The sequence below is a fragment of the Moschus berezovskii genome, chromosome 2 (genome assembly GCF_049115385.1).
Source record: "Moschus berezovskii isolate FMDL1 chromosome 2, NW_MosBer_1.0, whole genome shotgun sequence".
NCBI lineage: Eukaryota > Metazoa > Chordata > Mammalia > Artiodactyla > Moschidae > Moschus > Moschus berezovskii.
The window spans coordinates 27,513,606-27,538,674 of record NC_142461.1 but is presented as its reverse complement, the minus strand read 5'-3'; positions in this window follow the sequence as shown (position 1 = coordinate 27,538,674).

The following is a 25,069-nucleotide window of genomic DNA, read 5'->3' as shown; positions in this document are numbered from 1 at the left end:
CAAGAGATACCTAGAGTAACAGGCAAGGTTGACCTTAGAGTACAAAATGAAGCAGGGCAAAGTGTGAGTTCTGCCAAGAGAACATACTAGTCATAGCAAACACTCTCTTCCAACAACACAAGAGATGACTCTACACATGGACATCACCAGATGATCAACACTGAAATCATATTGATTATATTCTTTGCAGCCAAAGATGGAGAAACTCTACACAATCAAAAAAAACAAGACAGGGAGCTGACTGTGGCTCAGATCATGAAATTCTTATTGCCAAATTCAGACTGAAATTGAAGAAAGTAGGGAAAACCACTAGTCTATTGAGATATGACCCAAATCAAATCTCTTACGATTATACAGGGAAGTGAGAAATAGATTCAAGGGATTAGAACTAATAGACAGACTGCTTGATGAACTATGGACAGAGGTTCCTAACATTGTCCAGGAGGCAGTGAAAAAACCATCCCCAAGAAAAACAAATGCAAAAAGGCAAAATGGCTGTCTGAGGAGGCCTTACCAATAGCTGAGAAAAGAAGAGAAGTGAAAGGCAAAAGAGGAAATGACAGATATACCCACTTGAATGAAGAGTTCCAAAAAACAGCAAGGAGAGATAAGGAAACATCCCTCAGTGATCAATGCAAAGAAATAGAGGAAAAGGGAACATTTCATGCAAAAATGAGCTCAATAAAGGACAGAAATGGCAGCTGGCCCTCAGCAGGCAGTCTGAGAGGCTCCCCAGGTCAAGATTCCACATAACCTCAGCCCAAGCTAAAATCTGACTACAATCATCTGAGAGATCTGGATGAGAAGTCCCTAGCTTCACCCTTCTAAATTCCTCACCCACAAAACTGAACAACATAAAATAGTAAATCACTGTATCTTGGGGTATTTGTTGTGTAAAAATAAGCAGATTTCACTGAGTTTTTTTCCATTGGTAATGTTCTTTAATGGACTTGTGCTCAGTTGTATCACAGTCCTTGTGGCCCCATGCACTGTAGCCCATCAGGCTCCTCTCTCCATGAAATTTTCCAGACAAGAATATTAGAGTGGGGTGCCATTTTCCTACACCAGGGGATCCTCTTGACCCAGGGATCGAAATTGGGTCTCTTGGGTATCTTGCATTGGCAGGAGGATTCCTTACCACTAGCACCACCTGGGAAGCTCCTTATTGGACTTAGCCTGTCAATACACTGGCCATTCAAGATTCAGACAACTCTTGCTTGTTCAGAGGATAAAAGTGAAAGTGAAAATCTCTCAGTCATGTCCAACTCTTTGTGACCCCATGGATGATATTGTTCATGGAACTCTCCAAGCCAGAATACTAGAGTGGGTAGCTGTTCCCTTCTCCAGGGGATCCTCTCAACCCAGGGATTGAACCAGGTCTCCCATATTCGGGTAGATTCTTTACCAGCTGAGCCACCAGGGAAGCCCAGGAATACTGGAGTAGATAGCCTATCCTTTCTCTAGAGGATCTTCCCAACCCAGGAATCAAACTGGGGTTTCCTGCATTACAGGCAAATTCTTCACCAGCTGAACTACCAGGGAAATGCATCAGTAAAATGATCTGAGGATAAGCAGTAAAATTATCAGAGGATAAGTCATCAGTAAAAAATGAATTTTGTTAATATGGGAGCAGTTCTAAGTGGGAAGAGTTCTTAGGCCCAAACCTGAAGATCAGAATCTGTCACTTAGAGTGTGACTGACTCAAGTCATTTCAACTTTTTGGCCTCATTTTCTTCATCTGCAAAAATTGTTTTAAGATAGAAATTAAATGAATTAGATATTGGCAAAATTCCTTACATATCATAATATGATAATAAATGTTCAACTGTTTTTTTTGAGGGAAAAAGTCCCAATTTGTAGAGGCTGTCAATTTTTGTGGTGTCAATAATCCCAACATGTACAATTTCACACTGTTAACGTCATTGAGTTCCAAGGTGGGAAGGATTGCTGATGGTCAGCTTATATGTCATTACTGGACAGCTTAAGCACATCATGCTACATCTTTATTGTTATTATCCTTGAAAATAGAATTTTATTGAGATTTTCATGAATTATCCTAATTCCCAGCATCCTGACTCTTTTCTAAATTTTTAACATTTATTATTTATGCTAATAATTTGGCATTTAACTGCATCTTTATCTTAGACATATTTGATATTTATATCTCATTACTTTTAATTTAAACATTATTCTGTAACTGTTTGATATTTATAGGTCTTATTTTTCAAGCTAGAACATAAGTTGCTTGAAAAGAAATTGTTGTACTGTGCTTCTGTGTCTCCACTGCATCTTGCCCTTTTTGAGTAGATGCTTGTTAAATAGTTTTTTGTTTCTGTTTTTTCAGTGTGCAAATAATGTTTAAACATTTCCCTCACTTTCTCATGCTGAATAAATTCAGCCTAATATTTTTATTTGCATTCATAGCTGGCAAACAGTAAGCCTATTTGGCTATTTTTTCTTGTAAGGTGCTATTTTTTCTAAATGACATATGTCAGTTTTATTTATAGTTATTTTAAATTATAGATTTCAAATACAATAATAATTAACAAGGAAAGAGGTTGAGGAAATGGAATGTTTGGTAGCGTTTTACATTAAGATAAAGTCTTCAGAAAATCAGTTCATAATGTTGCCTACTTTCTTCCAATATAAGTGATCATATTGTAAAATACTGACAGAGCTGCAGGCTTAAAGAATCGTTCACCATTTTATTGTTTACAGGAACAAATGCTCAATCTGATTGCAAAATATGCTTCAAACAGCTGTTAAAAGGTTCTTTGGTTCATTTTTGTTTCTAAGAAAGGGGATATTAATATTGTTGAATGTTCAGATTATGCAAGTGACATTTATTGTAGAGCATAGTATTAATTACTAACTGAATCAATGAGAAGAATAAAAGGCAATTGTTTGATTCAAAATACAAGGTTGGGGAAATTTATATGTGTGTATCTGTGTTTATTTTTTGTTCCCCTAATATCTTGCATCAAGAGATAAGCCAGTATTAAAAAATGAACTCATTGGAGAAGAAATTGGTGCAATTCAGCATCCTTTCCCAAATTGGAGTAATTTAGATAGAAATAAATTATAATGGTGCTTATCTCAGGCTTTTGAGCACATGCCAGAAACTGTTCATTAGTTGTCCCCAGAGGGGATCAGAACAGTAATAATGGCAGGATCTGGGTGAAGGTAAATAACCACAGCATCACCACAAATGGCATTGATCGATAAGAGTACTCATATTTTCCAGACCAAGAAAACTAAAAAACGTAAATCACTTCACTTATATATGGATGCTTTAGAAAATGAGTAAATAAATTTTCCCCTCTAATGGTTATCTTTGCATTGAATGTGGATTTATATGCTATTGTTTCTCAAAAAGAAAGAAAAATGAAACATCAGATATATGTAACCTAGGGGTACTTCCATGATGGTCCAGTAGTTAAGATTTTGTGCTTCTATTGCAGGAGGCACAGGTTTGACCCCTGTTTGGGGAACTAAGATCCTTCATGTTGTGGGTTGAAGTGAAAAAAAAATGTATTATCTAGGAAGTAGGCTGAAAATCATCATATGCTGCAGAATAATACTTTTTTCAGAGCTATCACTGATCTTAAAATGTTTAATAAAGTGGAAGACTAGTAATATTAATAACATGTGTTTGAATTTTATAAATAAGAGACTCCTGGGGAGGAAGAGAAGTCTATGGATACTGCAACTATTAGGAACCCAGAATCTGACCTCAAAGTGACTTTGGGAGGTGGAAAATTATCAGAAAAATGATGTTAGGCTTATCAAATATCCTTGTTCCCTGAAGTATGGCACAGACATTGGAAAGAGCAGATATGAAAAGACAATATCAACTGGAACAGTCAGTGGTTATCTTGTGCTGTGTGTGCTCAGTCATGTCTGATTCTTTGTAACCCCAGAGACTGTAGCCTGCCAGACTCCTCCATTTGTGGAATTTCCCAGGCAAGACTACTGGAGTGGGTTGCCATTTCCTACTCCAGGGGATCTTCCCAACCCAGGGATTGAACCTCTATTTCTTGTGTCTCTTGCAATGGCAGGCTGATTCTTTATGACTAGGGTCACCTGGGAAGCCTTATGGCTATCTTGGTGGTAACCAAAAGAGACTGATGACTGCCAGAAAGTCTCTTCAGTGCCTGGGATTATTTGAAAGATCATTAAGGCAAAATGGTGTGTGGGGGGATCAGGGGGGTTTCTTAGCACTTGAGAATGTCTTAATTTGAATTTCATAGCAAGCTGGAAGCTAGAAGTTGAAATTTAGTTGGTTTCAGGGAAATAAAAAATGCAACGTTTCTTACGTATGTCATTTTCTGCCCTGAGACTTACATCCTCTGTGTTGATTATAGCTATATGTGTTGTATGATTTAATGAGAAGTTTCTGTAAAAGCATGCTTGAAGCTTTGATAATGATTCTTTCTGAGAAGTGGCATGGGATCGAGGGATTGGATTCACTGTTTATTGGCAAAATTTGGAGAGTGTTTACTTTTGTTAAACCAAGTACATGTGTTATTTCTAAATGAAAAATAAAGAATGAAGACCTCCATAAACCATACATGTTTACATACTATATAATAGCCATGTCACTTTACAGAGATCTACATATATCCATATGTTAATATTTAAAGAAGTTAATCCTTTTTAAAACTTTGCATTAAATTACCACACTACAAATCTTAATGCTGTACTAATTGTTGAATTTTTTTAAATGTTTGCCATGGGAAGCAAATTGCTCAGTGAAGGGCATGTCGTGTGCTGAATAATAGACAAATGGTCTGTTTAATATGGCTGGAGGGAGAGAACAAAATATGCCTTCATTTCAGTTCAGTTCAGTCGCTCAGTTGTGTCCAACTCTTTGTGACCCCATGAATCACAGCACGCCAGGCCTCCCTGTCCATCACCAACTCCCAAAGTTCACTCAAACTCATGTCCATCGAGTCGGTGATGCCATCCAGCCATCTCATTCTCTGTCGTCCCCTTCTCCTCCCGCCCCCAATCCCTCCCAGCATCAGAGTCTTTTCCAGTGAGTCAACTCTTTACATGAGGTGGCCAAAGTATTGGAGTTTCAGCTTTAGCATCAGTCCTTCCAATGAACACCCAGGATTGATCTCCTTTAGAATGGACTGGTTGGATCTCCTTGCAGTCCAAGGGACTCTCAAGAGTCTTCTCCAGCACCACAGTTCAAAAGCATCAATTCTTAGGCAATCAGCTTTCTTCACAGTCCAACTCTCACATCCATACATGACCACGGGAAAAACCATAGCCTTGACTAGACGGACCTTGGTTGGCAAAGTAATGTCTGTACTTTTTAATATGCTGTCTAGGTTGGTCATATCTTTCATTCCAAAGAGTAAGCATCTTTTAATTTCATGGCTGCAATCAGCATCTGCAGTGATTTTGGAGCCCCCCAAAATAAAGTCTGACACTGTTTCCACTGTTTGCCCATCTATTTCCCATGAAGTGATGGGACCAGATGCCATGATCTTCGTTTTCTGAATGTTGAGCTTCAAGCCAAATTTTCACTCTCCTCTTTCACTTTCATCAAGAGGCTTTTTAGTTCCTCTTCACTTTCTGCCATAGGGTGGTGTCATCTGCATATCTGAGGTTATTGATATTTCTCCCAGCAATCTTGATTCCAGCTTGTGCTTCTTCCAGCCCAGCGATCCTCATGATGTACTCTGCATATAAGTTAAATAATCAGGGTGACAATATACAACCTTGATGTACTCCTTTTCCTATTTGGAACCAATCTGTTGTTCGATGTCCAGTTTTAACTGTTGCTTCCTGACCTGCATACAGGTTTCGCAAGAGGCAGGACAGGTGGTCTGGGATTCCCATCTCTTTCAGAATGTTCCACAGTTTATTGTGATCCACACAGCCAAAGGCTTTGGCATAGTCAATGAAGCAGAAATAGATGTTTTTCTGGAACTCTCTTGCTTTCTCCATGATCCAGCGGATGTTGGCAATTTGATCTCTGGTGCCTCTGCCTTTTCTAAAACCTGCTTGAATATCTGGGAGTTCACGGTTCACATATTGCTGAAGCCTGGCTTGGAGAATTTCGAGCATGACTTTACTAGCGTGTGAGATGAGTGCAATTGTGCGGTAGTTTGAGCATTTTTTGCCATTCTCTTTCTTTGGGATTGGAATGAAGACTGACCTTTTCCAGTCCTGTGGCCACTGCTGAGTTTTCCAAATTTGCTGGCATATTGAGTGCAGCACTTTTACAGCATCATCTTTCAGGATTTGAAATAGCTCAATTGGAATTCCATCTAGTCCACTAGCTTTGTTCGTAGGGATGCTCTCTAAGGCCCACTGACTTCACATTCCAAGATGTCTGGCTGCAGGTGAGTGATCACGCATCGTGATTATCTTCGTCGTGAAGTTCTTCTGTGTATTCTTGCCACCTCTTCTTAATATCTTCTGCTTCTGTTAAGTCCGTACCATTTCTGTCCTTTATCGAGCCCATCTTTGCATGAAATGTTCCCTTGATATTTCTAATTTTCTTGAAAATATCTCTTGTTTTTCCTATTCTGTTGTTTTCCTCTATTTCTTTGCATTGATCTCTGCGGAAGGCTTTCTTATCTCTCCTTGCTATTCTTTGGAACTCTGCATTCAGATGCTTATATCTTTCCTTTTCTCCTTTGCTTTTCGCTTCATTTAGCTGGTCTTAAATTTCTACCTGTCTCTTTTTCTTGATCTCTCTTTCTGTCTCCCTACCCAGTATAATACTCTTTCAAAAAGTGTCTTCTTTTGGTTTCCTGATTCTACTTTTGCTCTCACTTTAAAATTCAACAGGCACAAAAATAATTTGTACTTCCAGGGACACTATTGAATGTGAAATACCTTTTCAGTCAAAATGGGTTAATCATTATTCTTTTCTTGAACAAGGGCAAATGAACTGCCCAGGCTTTTGAAATCAGAGCTAGATTATATGGAAATTTAAATAAAACTTTATTTACACAAAAGTCACTCCTCAACCAGCTCATTTTCTGATGGAGAATGTCTACTAGGCAATATCCAAATATTTCATCTACTCAAAATGGATTCGTGAAAGATTTTCCCAAAGTTGATTTTCAAAAGATTTCACCTGCCACCAAAACATAAGCCATATTTAAGGAGAAAAAAAAAATATTCTAAATGGACTCTTTAGTTTTTTTAGTCTTCTTACTAAATATTTTTCTAATATTTAAATTTAATTAAAAAGAGATAAAGGTTATTTTTCAAAGTAACTTTGCCATTAAAAAAAAATCTTATTTTTAGAGAGAGAAAAATGAGAGAAATAAAACGCCTCAAGAAATGGCAGCAAAGTATTTGCCCTTTGGCCAAGATACCAAATTGTATTTTGGCCTCATTCTAGATACAAAACCGTATCATCAAGCCATTGGCAGGGATGATATGCTATGCACGCTCTACTTCTTAGCAGCCAACCCCAAGTGAACATAAATCAATCAAAATTGATCACCACTGTATATCTGGTCGAACTTGATTGGTCAATATAAGTGGCCTAGTAAAAGACCATCATGGTTATATCAGTAGGAAATCAGTTGTGATTGATCAAGTTGATCAACTGGTAAGCAATTAGTTGACTACATCTTATTTCTTTATCTGAGCTTTATAGACATAAGTTTTGACTTTTACCTTCTTGTGCAGTGAGGAAAACATGACCAAAAATGTATTAAAAAGCAGTCAATGCAATGTTGAGGTTGTCTCCTTCTTGATCTGTGTGTTTGGTGGCTTGAATGTATTCACCTCCAGAAAATTTATTGAGCTTTATACTCATGAAGTGTGCAGTTTTCTGAGTGTATGTTATACTGATTTTTTTTAAGTTTTAAAAAAGTCAGTATCCTCTAAGATGTGTTGATGTGGGGATTTTTATCCTGAGGTGATGAAATTGATTGCAAATGACATTTTGATGCTTCTTCTATCATTATTTTCTGACGTGTGCCCAAAGGAAAGACTTTTTCCAACCAAAAGATTTGTTACAATTGCCTTTTCCTCTGCATAGTTTTACACTCAGAGCCCCTTGAAATAATTTTCATTAGGTTTGTAAAATTAATAGATAAGTTGATCTCTGTGATTACTTGGATCACTTTGATTTGGGTATTTAATTTCTAGTTCATGAGGCTTAGGCCCCATCCTTGAAATTATTGTTTTCCAGGTAAACACAAAAGAGAGTAAATGCAATGAGGGCTCAACCACATGAATAGTTCCCACATATTCAAAATATAAAGCTATATAGAAAGATTGGTTCTTAAGTTCTGTGTGTTTAAAAAAATTTTTTGATGAATAAAAACTTTCCATGGGATCTATTTTTTCCCATAAATTCTGATACTCATAAGGAATTCTTTTTTCTCCCAAATTCCATGAATACTGAGACTTCTCCCCCAGAAATATGTACATACTTAAGGAAATCTTTCATTTAGTATAGTAGTTTTTCACCTTAAAAATAGTTGACTCCTGTGTTTTGATCTTTCCTCAAAGGACTCAAATTTCTAAAATTTGCTAAACAAAAAGGTGAATAGAAGGAACAATATGCATGGCAATATGAAGTTAATTGATCATTACCATCAGTATTACCACAATGGCTATGTTTATTTATTTCTCTACCAAGCAAAATTCTACAAATTTCATCTGTAGCCACTAAATCATTATATTAATAACTCTGTAAGTGTTCACGACTACTGTATTCATTCTATAAGTTAAACAACAACAGAAGCAGCAGCAAACTTGAGACCTGTAAGTAAGTGTAAAGAAAATGCAAGTTACTCAGTCATGTCCAGCTTTTTGTGATCCCATGGGCCGTAGCCCATCAGGCTCCTCTGTCCATGGAATTCTCCAGGCAAGAATAGTGGAGTGGGTAGCCATTCCCTTCTCCAAGAGATTGTCCCAACCCAGGGATTGAACCAAGGTCTCCTGCTTAGCAGGAAGATTCTTTACCACCTGAGCCATCAGAGAAACCTTTAATGATAACCACCAAATTGAGGAAAAGCAACTTCTTGGAAGAGGGAGAAGAAAGGATTGGGGCAGAGAACAGAGGGATGTCACAGCTCACTTTTTTCTTTCTCACACTAGATGGATAGCAGGTGCATGAATGGATGCTGTATCACTCTCATATCTTTTGATTATTTATATCAGGAAGCAACAGAACTGGACATGGAACAATAGACTGGTTCCAAATAGGAAAAGAAGTACGTCAAGGCTATATATTGTCACCCTGCTTATTTAACTTATATACAGAGTACATCATGAGAAATGCTGAGCTGGATAAAGCACAACCTGAATCAAGATTTCTGGGAGAAATATCAACAACCTCAGATATGCAGATGACACCATCTTTATGGCAGAAAGTGAAGAAGAACTAAAGAGCCTCTTGATGAAAGTGAAAGAGGAGAGTGAAAAAGTTGGCTTAAAGCTCAACATTCAGGAAATGAAGATCATGGCATCTGGTCCCATCACTTCCTGGGAAATAGATGGGGAAACAGTAGAAACAGTGACAGACTTTATTTTGGGAGGCTCCAAAATCACTGCAGATGGTGACTGCAGCCATAAAATTAAAAGATGCTTACTCCTTGGAAGGAAAGTTATGACCAACCTAGATAGCATATTAAAAAGCAGAGACATTACTTTGCCAACAAAGGTCTGTTTAGTCGAGGCTATGGTTTTTCCAGGCATCATGTATGGATGTGATAGTTGGACGATAAAGAAAGCTGAGTGCCGAAGAATTGATACTTTTGAAATGTGGTGTTAGAGAAGACTCTTGAGAGTCCCTTGGACTGCAAGGAGATCCAACCAGTCCATCCTAAAGGAAATCAGTCCTGAGTAGTCATTGCAAGGACTGATGTTGAAACTGAAACTTTACTACTTTGGCCACTTGATGTGAAGAACTGACTAATTTGAAAAGACCCTGATGCTGGGAAGATTGAAGACAGGAGGAAAAGGGGATGACAGAGGATGAGATAGTTGGATGCCATCACGTACTCAGTGGACATGAGTTTGAGTAAACTCCGGGAGTTGGTGATGGACAGGGAGGCCTAGCATGCTGTGGTCCATGGGGCCGCAAAGAGTCGGACATGACTGAGTGACTGAACTGAACTGAAATATCATTTTGTGTCTACCCACTATTTTTTAGAAAACAAAACGCAAGGCACATAGGAATGCCGAAGCACCAGTGTTAGCATCCACTATACCTATGTCTCTCACGCTCATTTGGGTATGTTATAGTTTAAAAGTGTACACATTTAGTTACTTTAATGTAAAAAGGGTGATATGGTTAAAAAAAAAAGTGGTACTTTTACAATATGCCCCAATATCAAAACACTATAGTAATTTTAGTTTCATAGATTTTGGGAGCCAGAAAGAACACATCTGGTTCGTATGATGTTGAGGCCAAGTAACATAGTTGGTCTAGATACAATTAAAATAATTCAGTTGGATTGAAAAAGACAACAACAACAAAAGCCATTTCAGGGAGCAAAGTTTAGGATTCTAATGAAGAAAATAATAGGCTTTGGTGAGGATAGGAAAGGTGAGAAGATAAAGGGAAGCTCCAAGGGAAAATATTTTAACTGAATAGAAGTTTAAGTTGCTCAGATATTTAAAACACTTAACAGATGAGAAGGGGACTAAAATAGATGACCTTCAAGTAACTTTTTGATTGGTCTCTGCCTTCAATCATTTTGAAAAACAAACAAACAAAAAACAGTTATATGAATAAGACGTGTAAATCTCTCCTAGCTAGTGTTTAATATTGATTTGAACACACATGAGTAACACTGTAATAGTTCAAAGGCACATTAATTAATGAGAGGAAAATCAAATTCCAATTTGCTGACCTATTTGGTTATGATTCAAAAGCCCATAAGGATTTATCAAAAATTCACTCGTTTACTTATTGTTAACCATGCAAGAAATGAGGGCATAGTCATAATTTAATGTTAGCAAGTGTCCCATTTGGGAACAGTTGAATTAAATGTAGACCTTTAGACTTTATGCTGGGAGAAAGCAGAGAGAGATTGAAGGTATAACTACTCTGAACAGATTTAACATGATCCCAGAGGAGGGAAAACGACTTTTGCTGAAGTAGATTAAGAGACTATGTTAAGTAAGTTACACTGTAATTATAGCTGTAATTGTATTCACACCACTGCATGAATAGGGGTCCAATAAACCCATTCCAAATACTTCTTTCTTATTCCCAATCTGTACTGAAGATATTTCAGAATTTTTATTTTAGTCAAATGTTGCTCAGTGATAAAAAGGAATGACTTTGAGTCAGTGATAGTGAGGTAAATGAACATAGGCCCATTATACAGAGTGAAGTAAATCAGAAAGAAAAAAAGCAAATATCATATATTAATGCATATACATGAAATCTACAAAAATGGTAGTGATGAACTTACTTGCAAGGAAGAAATGGAGAGACAGATGTAGAGAATGGACTTGTGGCCATAGTAGGGAAAAGAGAGGGTGGAATGAATGGAAAAGGAGCATTGGCATATATACAGTATCATGTGTAAAACAGATAGCTTGTGGGAAGTTGCTGTATAACACAGGGACCCCAGCGTGGTGCTCTGTGATGATCTAGATGTGTGGGATTGGTGAGGGGAGGGAGGCTCAACAAGGAGGAGATATGTGTATAATTATGACTGATTCATGTTGTTATACAGCAGAAACAAATACAATATTGTAAAGCAAATTTCCTCCAATTAGAAAAAATAAATGTAAAAAATGTGATCAGTTTCAGGGAAGGAAAGGTCTTCTATTTGTCATGTAAATAGATGCCACTAAAAGTGTTTAATGTACTGGGGAAAAAAATGCCATAGGATATTTCAGAATTTAACAGTCATTCCAGAAATTCTTCAAGTGAGTTAATTGCAGAAATTATTTTTGTTGAATGGAATGGTTTCCAGTAAGTCAAAAGAGTAAGGAAAATCAGTTGAAATAGGCCAAATGTAAATTCAACCAATTCTTACTCAATTTAGCAAAAAACACCGCCGCCACCAAAAACAATGATGCACTATTCACTATACAAATTCTGCCTGTGAAATGTGATATTGAATTTCTCTTGAGTTTTCATTGATGTTCTGCTGATCGCCGAAGAATCGATGCTTTTGAACTGTGGTGTTGGAGAAGACTCTTGAGAGTCCCTTATACTGCAAGGAGATCCAACCAGTCCATTCTAAAGGAGATCAATCCTGGGTGTTCATTGGAGGGACTGATGCTAAAGCTGAAACTGCAATACTTTGGCCACCTCATGCGACGAGTTGACTCACTGGAAAGGACTCTGATGCTGGGAAAGGTTGGGGGCGGGAGGAGAAGGGGACGACGGAGAATGAGATGGCTGGATGGCATCACCGACTCTGTGGACATGAGTTTGAGTGTACTCTGGGAGTTGGTGATGGACAGGGAGGCCTGGCGTGCTGTGATTCATGGGGTCGTGGAGAGTCGGACACGACTGAGCGACTGATCTGATCTGATCTCAATTAGATTATGAGAATGTTAGTATATAAATTGTAGTCTATAGTTTGGGGATCAAAATTGCCTAATGAACCTGTATACTGCTTCAAAATATTCTTACTTCCTTTTTACTTAAAGACTTATCAACATATTTTTAGGGTAAGTTTAATATGGATGAACTCTTTTAGTTTTTGCTTGTCTCATGCTTGTCACAAAATTTCGTTATATCTCCTTCAGTTCTGAATGATAATCTTGCTGGAGAGCGTATCTAGGTTGCAAGTCTTCCCCTGTCAGTACTTTAAACATATAATACCACTCCCTTCTGGCTTCAAGTGTTTCTGCCAAAAAAATAAAAATCAGTTGAGATAGTCTTATGGGGGTTTCCTTGTATATGACTTTGTTTTTCTCTTGCTGACTTTAAAATTCTCTCTTTAACTTTTGCTATTTTAAGATAATATATATTGGTGTGGGTCTATTTGAGTTCATTTTTTGAAACTCTCTGTGCTTCCTGTACCTGGATATTTGTTTTCTTCTTCAATCTTGGGAAGTTTCCATCAAATACATTTTGACCCTCTTGTCTCTCTCTCCTCCTTCTGAGATCCCTAGAATGTAAATGCTAGTATATTTGATGTTATCCCAAAGATCTCTTATACTGTTCTTATTTTAAAAAATGTATTGTCTTTTTCTGATTGAGTGATTTCTATTATCCAATCTTTCAGATCACTTATTCATTCTCTAATAAAAGTGTGGTAGAAATGTGATATTCTGCCAATAGATGTTCAAAAACCTATAGATTTGTTCTTTTTAAAAACATGTTTTGAGTAGTATCTACCTGATTGCTGTCTAAAATTCTGGAAAAGCACTACTAGAGATGGCAAACTGAACAAATAAAGGGAAAAATTGCATCTTGTTAAAAACATCAAATGTAAAGTGTCCTGAGGGAAGAATGTGTGTGGTGTCTTCTAGAAACAGAAAGAAAAAAAAAAAGTGTAGAAATTAATGAACCATAGAGAGATTGGTATCAGAGGAGGCAGATGATTGAGGTGGGGCCACATCATGTAGGATTTTTGGAGCCACCAAATGTGTTTGGATTTTATTCAAAATAAAATGCAAAGTCTTTAAGGGTTTTTAAGAGTGCCAATGCTATGATTTATGACATCTGAGTGTGTGCTTTTATCTTGGCAATACTACTTAATAAAATATTTTAATAATATTTCAGAAGTTTCACTACTGTGCTCTTAAAATTTTACAAGACTCTACAAATGTTTTTATGCTATTCAACATTTGATAACATTCATACACAACTTTCTTTACTTATTGAGTTTAATATTTAATAACTCAACAAACAATTTTGATACAAGTTGAAATTACTGAAAGTACACACATAAACAAACACACATTCAGATATACTGACTTTCTTGATTTCTTTAGATATTCTCCTTAAAAATTTAATTAGCCAGTTGTATCCTAGGGTAAAAACTGGTGTCAATAGCTCCACTATCAAAAATTTATCATCAGTTCAGTTCAGTGGCTCAGTCGTGTCCAACTCTCCGCGACCCCATGAATCACAGCACGCCAGGCCTCCCTGTCCATCACCAATTCCCGGAGCCCACCCAAACCCATGTCCACAGAGTCGGTGATGCCATCCAGCCATCTCATTCTCGGTCGTCCCCTTCTCCTCCCGCCCCCAACCTTCCCCAGCATCAGAGTCCTTTCCAGTGAGTCAACTCATCACATGAGGTGGCCAAAGTACTGCAGTTTTAGCTTTAGCATCAATCCTTCCAATGAACACCCAGGATTGATCTCCTTTAGAATGGACTGGTTGGATCTCCTTGCAGTCCAAGGGACTCTCAAGATCCTTCTCCAACACCACAGTTCAAAAGCATCAATTCTTCGGCGATCAGTTTTCTTCACAGTCCAACACTCACATCCATACATGACCACTGGAAAAACCATAGCCTTGACTAGACGGACCTTGGTTGGCAAAGTAATGTCTCTGCTTTTTAATATACTATCAAAGTTGGTCATAACTTTCCTTCCAAAGAGTAAGCGTCTTTTAATTTCATGGCTGCAATCAGCATCTGCAGTGATTTTGGAGCCCAAAATAATAAAGTCTGACACTGTTTCCACTGTTACCCCATCTATTTCCCATGAAGTGATGGGACCAGATTCCATGACCTTTGTTTTCTGAATGTTGAGCTTCAAGCCAACCTTTTCATACTCCTCTTTCACTTTCATCAAGAGGCTTTTTAGCTCCTCTTCACTTTCTGCCATAAGGGTCGTGTCATCTGCATATCTGAGGTTATTGATAATTTTCCCAGCAAACTTGATTCCAGCTTGTGCTTCTTCCAGCCCAGCGTTCCTCATGATGTACTCTGTATATAAGTTAAATAAGCAAGGTGACAATATACAACCTTGATGTACTCCTTTTCCTATTTGGAACCAGTCTGTTGTTCCATATCTTGTTCTGTTACTTCCTGACCTGCATACAGGTTTCTCAAGAGGCAGGTCAGGTGGTCTGGTATTCTCATCTCTTTCAGAATGTTCCACAGTTTATTGTGATCCACACAGTCAAAGGCTTTGGCATAGTCAATGAAGCAGAAATAGATATTTTTCTGAAACTCTCTTGCTTCTCCATGATCCAGCGGATGTTGCCCATTTGATCTCTGGTGCCTCTGCCTTTTCTAAAACCTGCTTGACCATCTGGGAGTTCATGGTTCACGTATTGCTGAAGCCTGGCTTGGAGAATTTTGAGCATGACTTTACTAGCGTGTGAGATGAGTGCAATTGTGTGGTAGTTTGAGCATTCTTTGGCATTGCCTTTCTTTGGGATTAGAATGAAGACTGACCTTTTCCAGTCTGTGGCCACTGCTGAGTTTTCCAAATTTGCTGGTATATTGAGTGCAGCACTTTCACAGCATCATCTTTCAAGATTTGAAATAGCTCCACTGGAATTCCATCACCTCCACTAGCTTTGTTCGTAGTGATGCTTTCTAAGGCCCACTTGACTTCACATTCCAAGATGCCTGGCTCTAGGTCAGTGATCACATTATCATGACTATCCTGGTCGTGAAGATCTGTTTTGTACAGTTCTTCTGTGTATTCTTGCCATCTTTTCTTAATATCTTCTGCTTCTGTTAGGTCCATACCATTTCTGTCCTTTATCAAGCCCATCTTTGCATGAAATGTTCCCTTGGAATCTCTAATTTTCTTGAAGTGATCTCTTGTTTTTCCTATTCTGTTGTTTTCCTCTATTTCTTTGCATTGATCACTGAGGAAGGCTTTCCTATCTCTCCTTGCTATTCTTTCGAACTCTGCATTCAGATGCTTATATCTTTCCTTTTCTCCTTTGCTTTTCGCTTCTCTTCTTTTCACAGTTATTTGTAAGGCCTCCTCAGACAGCCATTTTGCTTTTTTGCATTTCTTTTCCATGGGGATGGTCTTGGTCCCTGTCTCCTGTACAATGTCACGAACCTCCGTCCAGAGTTCGTCAGGCACTCTATCTATCAGTTCTAGTCCCTTAAATCTATTTCTCACTTCCACTGTATAATCATAAGGGACTTGAAAAAAAAATTTATCAGAAACCTTAATATATTCTCACAGAAATATTCCTCTCACTTTGAGGCTAAATTATCAGTATGGCAATAAATAATCATTTTATGCTGCAAACTTGGAAAGCACAATTGGCCAAACACATTTTAATAGACCCATTCTTGTTTCTGTTGTTTTCCTCTATTTCTTTGCATTGATCACTGAGGAAGGCTTTCTTATCTCTCCTTGCTATTCTTTGGGACTCTGCATTCAGATACTTATATCTTTCCTTTTCTCCTTTGCTTTTGGCTTCTCTTCTTTTCACAGCTATTTGTAAGGCCTCTTCAGACAGCCATTTTGCTTTTTTGCATTTCTTTTCCACGGGGATGGTCTTGGTCCCTGTCTCCTGTACAATGTCACGAACCTCCGTCCAGAGTTCATCAGGCACTCTATCTATTAGATCTAGTCCCTTAAATCTATTTCTCACTTCCACTGTATAATCATAAGGGATTTGATTTAGGTCATATCTGAATGGTCTAGTGGTTTTCCCTACTTTCTTCAATTTCAGTCTGAATTTGGCAATAAGGAGTTCATGACCTGAGCCACAGTCAGCTCCTGGTCTTGTTTTTGCTAACTGTATAGAGCTTCTCCATTTTTGGCTGCAAAGAATATAATCAATCTGATTTTGGTGTTGACCATCTGGTGATATTCATGTGTAGAGTCTTCTCTTGTGTTGTTGGAGGAGGGTGTTTGCTATGACCAGTGCTATGACCATAGGAAAAACAAGAGATCTCTTCAAGAAAATTGAGATTCTAACGGAAATTTCATGCAAAGATGGGCTGGATAAAGGACAGAAATGGTATGGACCTAACAGAAGCAGAAGATATTAAGAAGAGGTGGCAAGAATACACAGAAGAACTGTACAAAAAAGATCTTCACGACCAAGATAATCATGATAACGTGATCGCTGACCTAGAGCCAGACATCTTGGAGTGTGAAGTCAAATGGGCCTTAAAAAGCATCACTATGAACAAAGCTAGTGGAGGTGATAGAATTCCAGTTGAGCTATTCCAAATCTTGAAAGATGATGCTGTGAAAGTGCTGCACTCAATATGCCAGCAAATTTGGAAAACTCAGCAGTGGCCACAGACTGGAAAAGGTCAGTCTTCATTCTAATCCCAAAGAAAGGCAATGCCAAAGAATGCTCAAACTACCGCACAATTGCACTCATCTCACACGCTAGTAAAGTCATGCTCAAAATTCTCCAAGCCAGGCTTCAGCAATACGTGAACCATGAACTCCCAGATGGTCAAGCAGGTTTTAGAAAAGGCAGAGGCACCAGAGATCAAATGGGCAACATCCGCTGGATCATGGAGAAGCAAGAGAGTTCCAGAAAAACATCTATCTCTGCTTCATTGACCACTTGACCTGCCTCTTGAGAAACCTGTATGCAGGTCAGGAAGCAACAGTCAGAACTGTACATGGAAAAACAGACTGGTTCCAAATAGGAAAAGGAGTACATCAAGGTTGTATATTGTCACCCTGCTTATTTAACTTCTGTGCAGAGTACATCATGAGGGACGCTGGGCTTGAAGAATTACAAGCTAGAATCAAGATTGCTGGGAATAATATCAATAATGTCAGATATGCAGATGACACCACCCTTATGGCAGAAAGTAAAGAGGAACTAAAAAGCCTCTTGATGAAAGTGAAAGAGGAGAGTGAAAAGGTTGGCTTGAAGCTCAACATTCAGAAAACAAAGATCATGGCATCTGGTCCCATCACTTTATGGGAAATAGATGGGGTAACAGTGGAAACAGTGTCAGACTTTATTTTTGGGGGCTCAAAAATCACTGCGGATACTGATTGCAGCCATGAAATTAAAAGACGCTTACTCCTTGGAAGGAAAGTTATGACCAACCTAGATAGTATATTAAAAAGCAGAGACATTACTTTGCCAACAAAGGTCTGTCTAGTCAAGGCTATGGTTTTTCCCGTGGTCATGTATGAATGTGAGAGTTGGACTGTTAAGAAAGCTGAGCGTCGAAGAACTGATGCTTTTGAACTGTGGTGTTGGAGAAGACTCTTAAGAGTCCCTTGGACTGCAAGGGGATCCAACCAGTCCATTCTAAAGGATATCAATCCTGGGTGTTCATTGGAAAGACTGATGCTGAAGCTGAAACTCCAATACTTTGGCCACCTCATGCGACGTGGTTACTCACTGGAAAAGAGTCTGATGCTGGGAAGGATTGGGGGCGGGAGAGAAGGGGACGACAGAGAATGAGATGGCTGGATGGCATCACTGACTTAATGGACATGAGTTTGAGTGTACTCCGGGATTTGGTGATGGACAGGGAGGCCTGGTGTGCTGTGATTCATGGGGTTGCAAAGAGTCGGACACGACTGAGCGACTGAACTGAACTGAACTGATACTTGTTTAGATGGTATAAGAAACTGCCTATGTATTTTTGTGAGTGAGGAGGCAGCAAATGTATTTGGTTCCCTCAATTTTCCTTAATTTGGAGCAGTCAGGAAGCTAGTATGCACCTTAAAGTTTATTTGTTCAGTATGAGAGAATAAAGAATAGGTTATTTAAGGTAAGTGTTAGTTAGTCAGTTGTGTCTGACTCTTTGTGACCCCATGGACCATTAACCCACCAGGATCCTCTGTCCTTGGAATTCTCCAGGCAAGAATACTGGAGTAGGTAGCCATTTCCTTCTCCAGGAGGTCTTCCTGACTCTGGGATTGAACCTGGATCTCCTCCATTGCAGGCAGATTCTTTAACATATGAACCACCAGGGGAGCCCAACTTAATACTACTTAAGTTATTAAGATAACTTTTTTTTAAGGAGAGCACCAGATCCTGAAACACCACAAAAATTATGTTTTGTAGGCAGAGACTTTTGAAATAAAACATCATAAAGGAAGGGAAGGGCATGTAGGAGATTCTTCTTATCTCCCACTTTTGTCAAATGTGGCCTTACTTTTTGCAATATTTAGGAGTAATTTAATTTTTAAGTCAAGATTTACCTTCATGGATTTGGTTACATTTCCTCTTAACAACATCATCAGTATTGTGAAACATTTTTATAGACATTTCAAGGCTATCCATCAGCAACATACTACTTATTTCAAGATTAATACTGTAATTTTTTGTGAATTATAATTGGTGCCATCTCAAGTTAGTTTTGATGATTCAATGAAAGTCATCAAAATTAAAGAAAGTTTTCCCATTTGTTTTGTAAAGTGGAAAGGTATTTAGAGATATTAGTAATAATAGTTGCATCAACTTAGCAATACTAGTATTTTGGTTTGGGAATCCAAGGTTATGAAAGAAAAACAAATTGTTGTAATGTCTTTGTCATTGTTCAGTATCATTTATTCTTTATTTTCAAAATAGGGACTAAGACAGTGTGGAAAATATAGCTATTTCTTACAGTGAACTTATTAAAAATGACTAATTTGAATCTAATTTTAAGACCAAAATGTGAGGAATATATTTTGTTTGTTATGTTTTTTCCCTACTTGATATCACATGATTAAAAACAAGACTAAAACTAGAACCAATAAGTATATACATACATATATAAACATATATATATATATATATGGACTTCATATAGTTAAATTTGTGACTCATCCAATAAATTAGCATCAATACTATGTTTGCCTTCAGTTTCAAACAATGTAAGTATTCTCTTTGATAGGAAAATGCTGACTTTTTCTATGTAAGATGGTACAAAAGAGAATTCATTTATTAATTATCTCTGTCCTTAGAATTTCAAAGAATATTAACTACGAGTAATAAATGAATATGTTTAACTTTGTGAAGGTAAGCCTCCTTCTCTTTTCTAGTCACTAGAGCATCACAAGGTCAAGTGGCAGATGGCTTGAGAGTTACATCATACACATATTACACAGCAACTGTGAATGAAAATTGCTGCACAAAAAAATTAATTACCCCCAAATTCGGGTTTAAACAAGGATCATTTATTATATCACACAGTTTCTAAGGGGTGGGGAACTGGAAGCAACTTAGTTGGGTAGTTCTTCCTGGGAGATCTCTCATAGGGTTACAGTGACTATGTTATCCAGGGCTACAGACATTTGAAGGGTTGACTGGGTCTGAGCATCCACTTCTAAGAAGATTATCTCACATGGAATTTGTCTGGAGATCTTTGCTTCTTGTCACATGGACTTCTTCATAGGACTGCCTAAGCGCCCTCAAGACTGAAGCTGGCTTCCCCCATCTCTCTCAGAGAAAGCAGGGAAGAAACAGTAGTGTCTTTTATGACTTAACCTGACAAGCACCATCTTATCGTTTCTGCCATATTTTACTTATTGGTTACCCAGTTGTTGTTGCTGTTTAGTCACTAAGTCATACCTGATACTTTTGAGATCCCATGGACTGTAATCCACCAGGATCTTCTGTCCTTGGTACCTTACAGTCAAGAATACTGGAGTGGCTTGCCATTTCCTTCTCCAGGGGATCTTCCTGACCCGACCTAGGGATAGAACCCACGTCCCCTCTGTTGGCAGGTGGATTCTTTACCACTGAGCCACCGGGGAACCTAGACAAACCCTGAAATAACATGGGAGGAAACTGCACAAGGACATGAGTATCAGAAGGCAGAGATCATTGGGCATTATAGTGGAGGCTGAATACTACAAAATTGAAGGGTAAATTGTGGGGAGATTAGCTTAGTATAAATTTCCTCTTCTTCCATCTCCTCCTTTTTTTTCCTCCTTCTCCTTCTTCAGTATGAAAACACACAAGTATTAAAAGTTCAGTCATACTTAGCCCTCAAATTTCAGGACACATATGTACTTATGCTCATGTACAGAAATGAGCTAATAGGAAAATGAACTTATTCATCTGGAATTTTGCATAAAAAATTCCCATGTGCAAAACAAAGCAATACAAATTTTGATTCAGACCCTAAAAAAGAATCCACAAGGAAGCGAACATCACTCCCTATTTTACAAGCAAAAAAATTAAGCTGGTAATCTTTATCAAATTAATAATGGCATTTTTCTTAACTAGTTTCTGCTTGCTTGGTTAGCTTAAGGGTCTCTGAACATTACAAAACATTTGTAATTTTAAGAAAATGATTCTGGGGGCAGTCCCAAGATGGCAGAGGAATAGGATGGGGAGACCACTCTCTCCCCCACAAATTTATCAAAAGATCATTTGAGTGCTGAGCAACTTCCACAAAACAACTTCTGAACACTGGGAGAGGACATCAGGCACCCAGAAGGGTAGCCCATGCTCTTCGAAAGGAGGTAGGACAAAATATAAAAGACCAAAAGAGAAACAAAAGAGTTAGGGGAGAAGACCCATCCTTGGGAGAGAGTCATGAGGGAGAAGTTTCCAAACAGTTGGAAACCCTCTCACAGGTGGGGAGTTTTGGAATCTCAGAGGGCAACATAACTAGGATAGAAAAAAAAAAACAAAAACAGAATACGCACCTAACTGCAACTGCTGGCAGAGAAGTAGTCCAGACGCTAATGTCCACCACAAGTGAATGGGGACTGTACAGGCAAGTGCAGGCTACATAATCGGTGCTTAGGGTGAGGACCCAGCCTGAATGACCTGAGGAAAATCTGAGGGAGTTAACGTGAGATAGCAACCCAAACTGTGGTATCTCCAGAGAAAAAAAAGAGAACTTTTATGTGAAAGGCTCTAAGGTGCAGCCTGACCTTCTCACAGAACAAAGCATTGAGCAAATACCAAAGGAGAACTAGCTGGCTCCATACATGCCCGCCCCCACCCACCCCCCCCCCACCAGAGGTAGAGAGGCAGGCATGCAACAGCCAGAGCCAGAAGGTAAGGGACAATCTCAGTCCCAGAGACCAGCATCCTTCACCGAAATGTGAGCAGGCTTCCAGTTACTAACCACATCTTCCTGGGATCCTGGACAGTTGACATCTGCCAGGAGGGTTACAACCTGAGATCAGCTTCTCAAAGGAGACACATGGCACACTTGAGACGGTGCTCTCCAGGCACACCCGGGAAACCAAGCGGCAGGACCCAGGAGGTGATTAAGACACAAGGCCCACATGGGATAGTGTGCTCACCAAACACCTGGTTGCCTTAGCTGCTCAGACCTGGGAAGGGTCCAAAATACACGCCCAACAAACTCTGTGGCTTTGCAGAGTACCCAAGAACCTGAGCAGCTTAGACCTGGGAAGTGCACGAAACACAGAGCCTGATTTGGACAGTACCCCTACAGAGTATCCTGGAGCCTGAGCAGTATAGACCCAGGAAGAACAGCCACCTCAAGCTGGAGCAAATCCAGTGCCGTCTGTACACTGCAAGCACTACCCACACACTCCGGCGGTAATTGTTTGCAGGGTCCCTTCCTCCCCACAACACAATTGAACAAGTGAACCTAAATAAGTGACCACCTTGGCTCCCTGTCACTCAGTCGTATCTGACTCTTTGCAACCCCATTTGCTGTAGCCTACCAGGCTCCTCTGTTCATGGGATTCTCCAGGCAAGAATACTGGAGTGGGTTGCCATTTCATTCTCCAAGGGATCTCTCCAACCCATGGATCGAACCCAGGTCTCCTGCATTGCAGGCAGGCATTTCACCCTCTGAGTCTTCAGAGAAAAAGGCAAAAAGGCTGCCTGAGGAGGCCTTACAAATAGCTGAGAAAGGAAGAGAAATGAAAAGCAAAGGAGAAAAGGAAAGATATAAGCATCTGAATGCAGAGTTCCAAAGAATAGCAAGGAGAGATAAGAAAGCCTTCCTCAGTGATCAATGCAAATAGAGGAAAACAATAGAATGGGAAAGACTGGAGATCTCTTCAAGAAAATTAGAGATACCAAGGGAACATTTCATGAAAAAATGGGCTCAATAAAGGACAGAAATGGTATGGACATAACAGAAGTAGACGATATTAAGAAGAGGTGGCAAGAATACACAGAAGAAGTGTACGAAAAAGATCTTCATGACCCAGATAATCTAGGTGGTGTGATCACTCACCTAGAGCCAGACATCCTGGAATGTGAAGTCAAGTGGGTCTTAGGAAGCATCAATATGAACAAAGCTAGTGGAAGTGATGGAATTCCAGTTGAGCTTTTTCAAATCATAAAAGATGACTCTGTGAAACAGCTGTACTCAACATGTCAGCAAATTTGGAAAACTCAGCAGTGGCCACAGGACTGGAAAAGGTCAGTTTTCATTCCAATCCCAAAGAAAAGCAATGTAAAAGAATGCTCAAATTACCGCACAATGGCACTCATCTCACACGCTAGTAAAGAAATACTCAAAATTCTCCAAGCCAGTCTTCAGCAATATGTGAACTGTGAACTTGCAGATGTACAAGCTGGTTTTAGAAAAGGCAGAGGAACCAGAGATCAAATTGCCAACATCCACTGGAATATCTAAAATGCATAAGAATTCCAGAAAAAAACATCTATTTCTGCTTTATTGACTATGCCAAAGCCTTTGGCTGTGTGGGTCACAATAAACTGTGGAAAATTCTGAAAGAGATGAGAATACCAGACCACCTGACCTGCCTCTTGAGAAACCTGTATGCAGGTCAGGAAGTAACAGAACAAGATATGGAACAACAGACTGGTTCCAAATAGGAAAAGGAGTACGTCAAGGCTGTATATTGTCACCCTGCTTATTTAACATATATGCAGAGTACATCATGAGAAATGCTGGACTGGATGAAGCACAATTTGGAATCAAGATTGCCGAGAGAAATATCAATAATCTCAGATATGCAGATGACACTACCCTTATGGCTGAAAGTGAAGAAGAACTAAAGAGCCTCTTGATGGAAGTGAAAGAGGAGAGTGAGAAAGTTGGCTTAAAGCTCAACATTCAGAAAACTAAGATCATGGCATCTGGTCCCATCACTTCATGGCAAATAGATGGAGAAACAGTGGCTAAATTTATTTTTTGGGACTCCAAAATCACTGCAGATGTGACTGCAGTAGCATGAAATTAAAAGATGCTTGCTCCTTGGAAGAAAAGTTATGACCAACCTAGGCAGCATATTAAAAAGCAGAGACATCACTTTGTCAACAAAAGCCTGTCTAGTCAAGGCTATGTTTTTTCCAGTCGTCATGTATGGATGTGTGAGTTGGACTGTAAAGAAAGCTGAGAGCCGAATTGATGGTTTTGAACTGTGGTGCTGGAGAAGATTCTTGAGAGTCCCTTAGACTGCAAGGAGATCCAACCAGTCCATCCTAAAGGAGATCAGTCCTGGGTGTTCATTGGAAGGACTGATGTTGAAGCTGATAAGCCAATACTTTGGCCACCTGATGTGAAGAGCTGAGTCATTTGTAAAGACCCTGAAGCTGGGAAAGATTGAGGGCAGGAAGAGAAGGGGATGACAGAAGATGAGATGGTTAGATGGCATCACCGACTGAATGGACTTGAGTTTGGGTAAACTCCAGGAGTTGGTGATGGATAGGGAGGCTTGGCATGCTGTGGTCCATGGGGTTGCAAAAAGTTAGACACGACTGAGTGGCTGAACTGAACTGAGCTTTTCTTCCTGTGTCAGGGCAGAAATTAGACATTGAAGAGAGTTGCAAAAAGAGGAACCCAAAATATAGAAGAGGGAACCACTATGGAAGTGACAGGTGCAAGCAATTAAAACCCTGTAGTTAACATTGACCAATCATTGGAAGGGGCTGATAGACCTTGAGAACTAGTACAAGCAGGGACAAGGAACTATCTGAAACTGAACTGACCCCACACTGCTCACAACAGCTCCAAAGAAATTCCTAGGTATATTTTTACTAATATCATGTTTTAATTTTCTTTAATTTAAATTATTTACTACTCCTTTAATTTTCATTTTTAAAACCCAATGTTACCTTGCAAAAAAGACTATTTTTAAAGCAAATTTAATATATATATATATTTTATAATTTTTGTGATTGATTTAGTTTTGTATTTTAATATTGTTTTTTTGAGAGTCTAACCTCTACTCTATATTTTTAATCTTTGCTTTTTGGTATTTGTTATCAATTTTGTACCTTTAAGAATCTAACCTGCAGTGTCCATTTTCACTTAAGAGTGTGATTACTGACTTGATTGGTCTC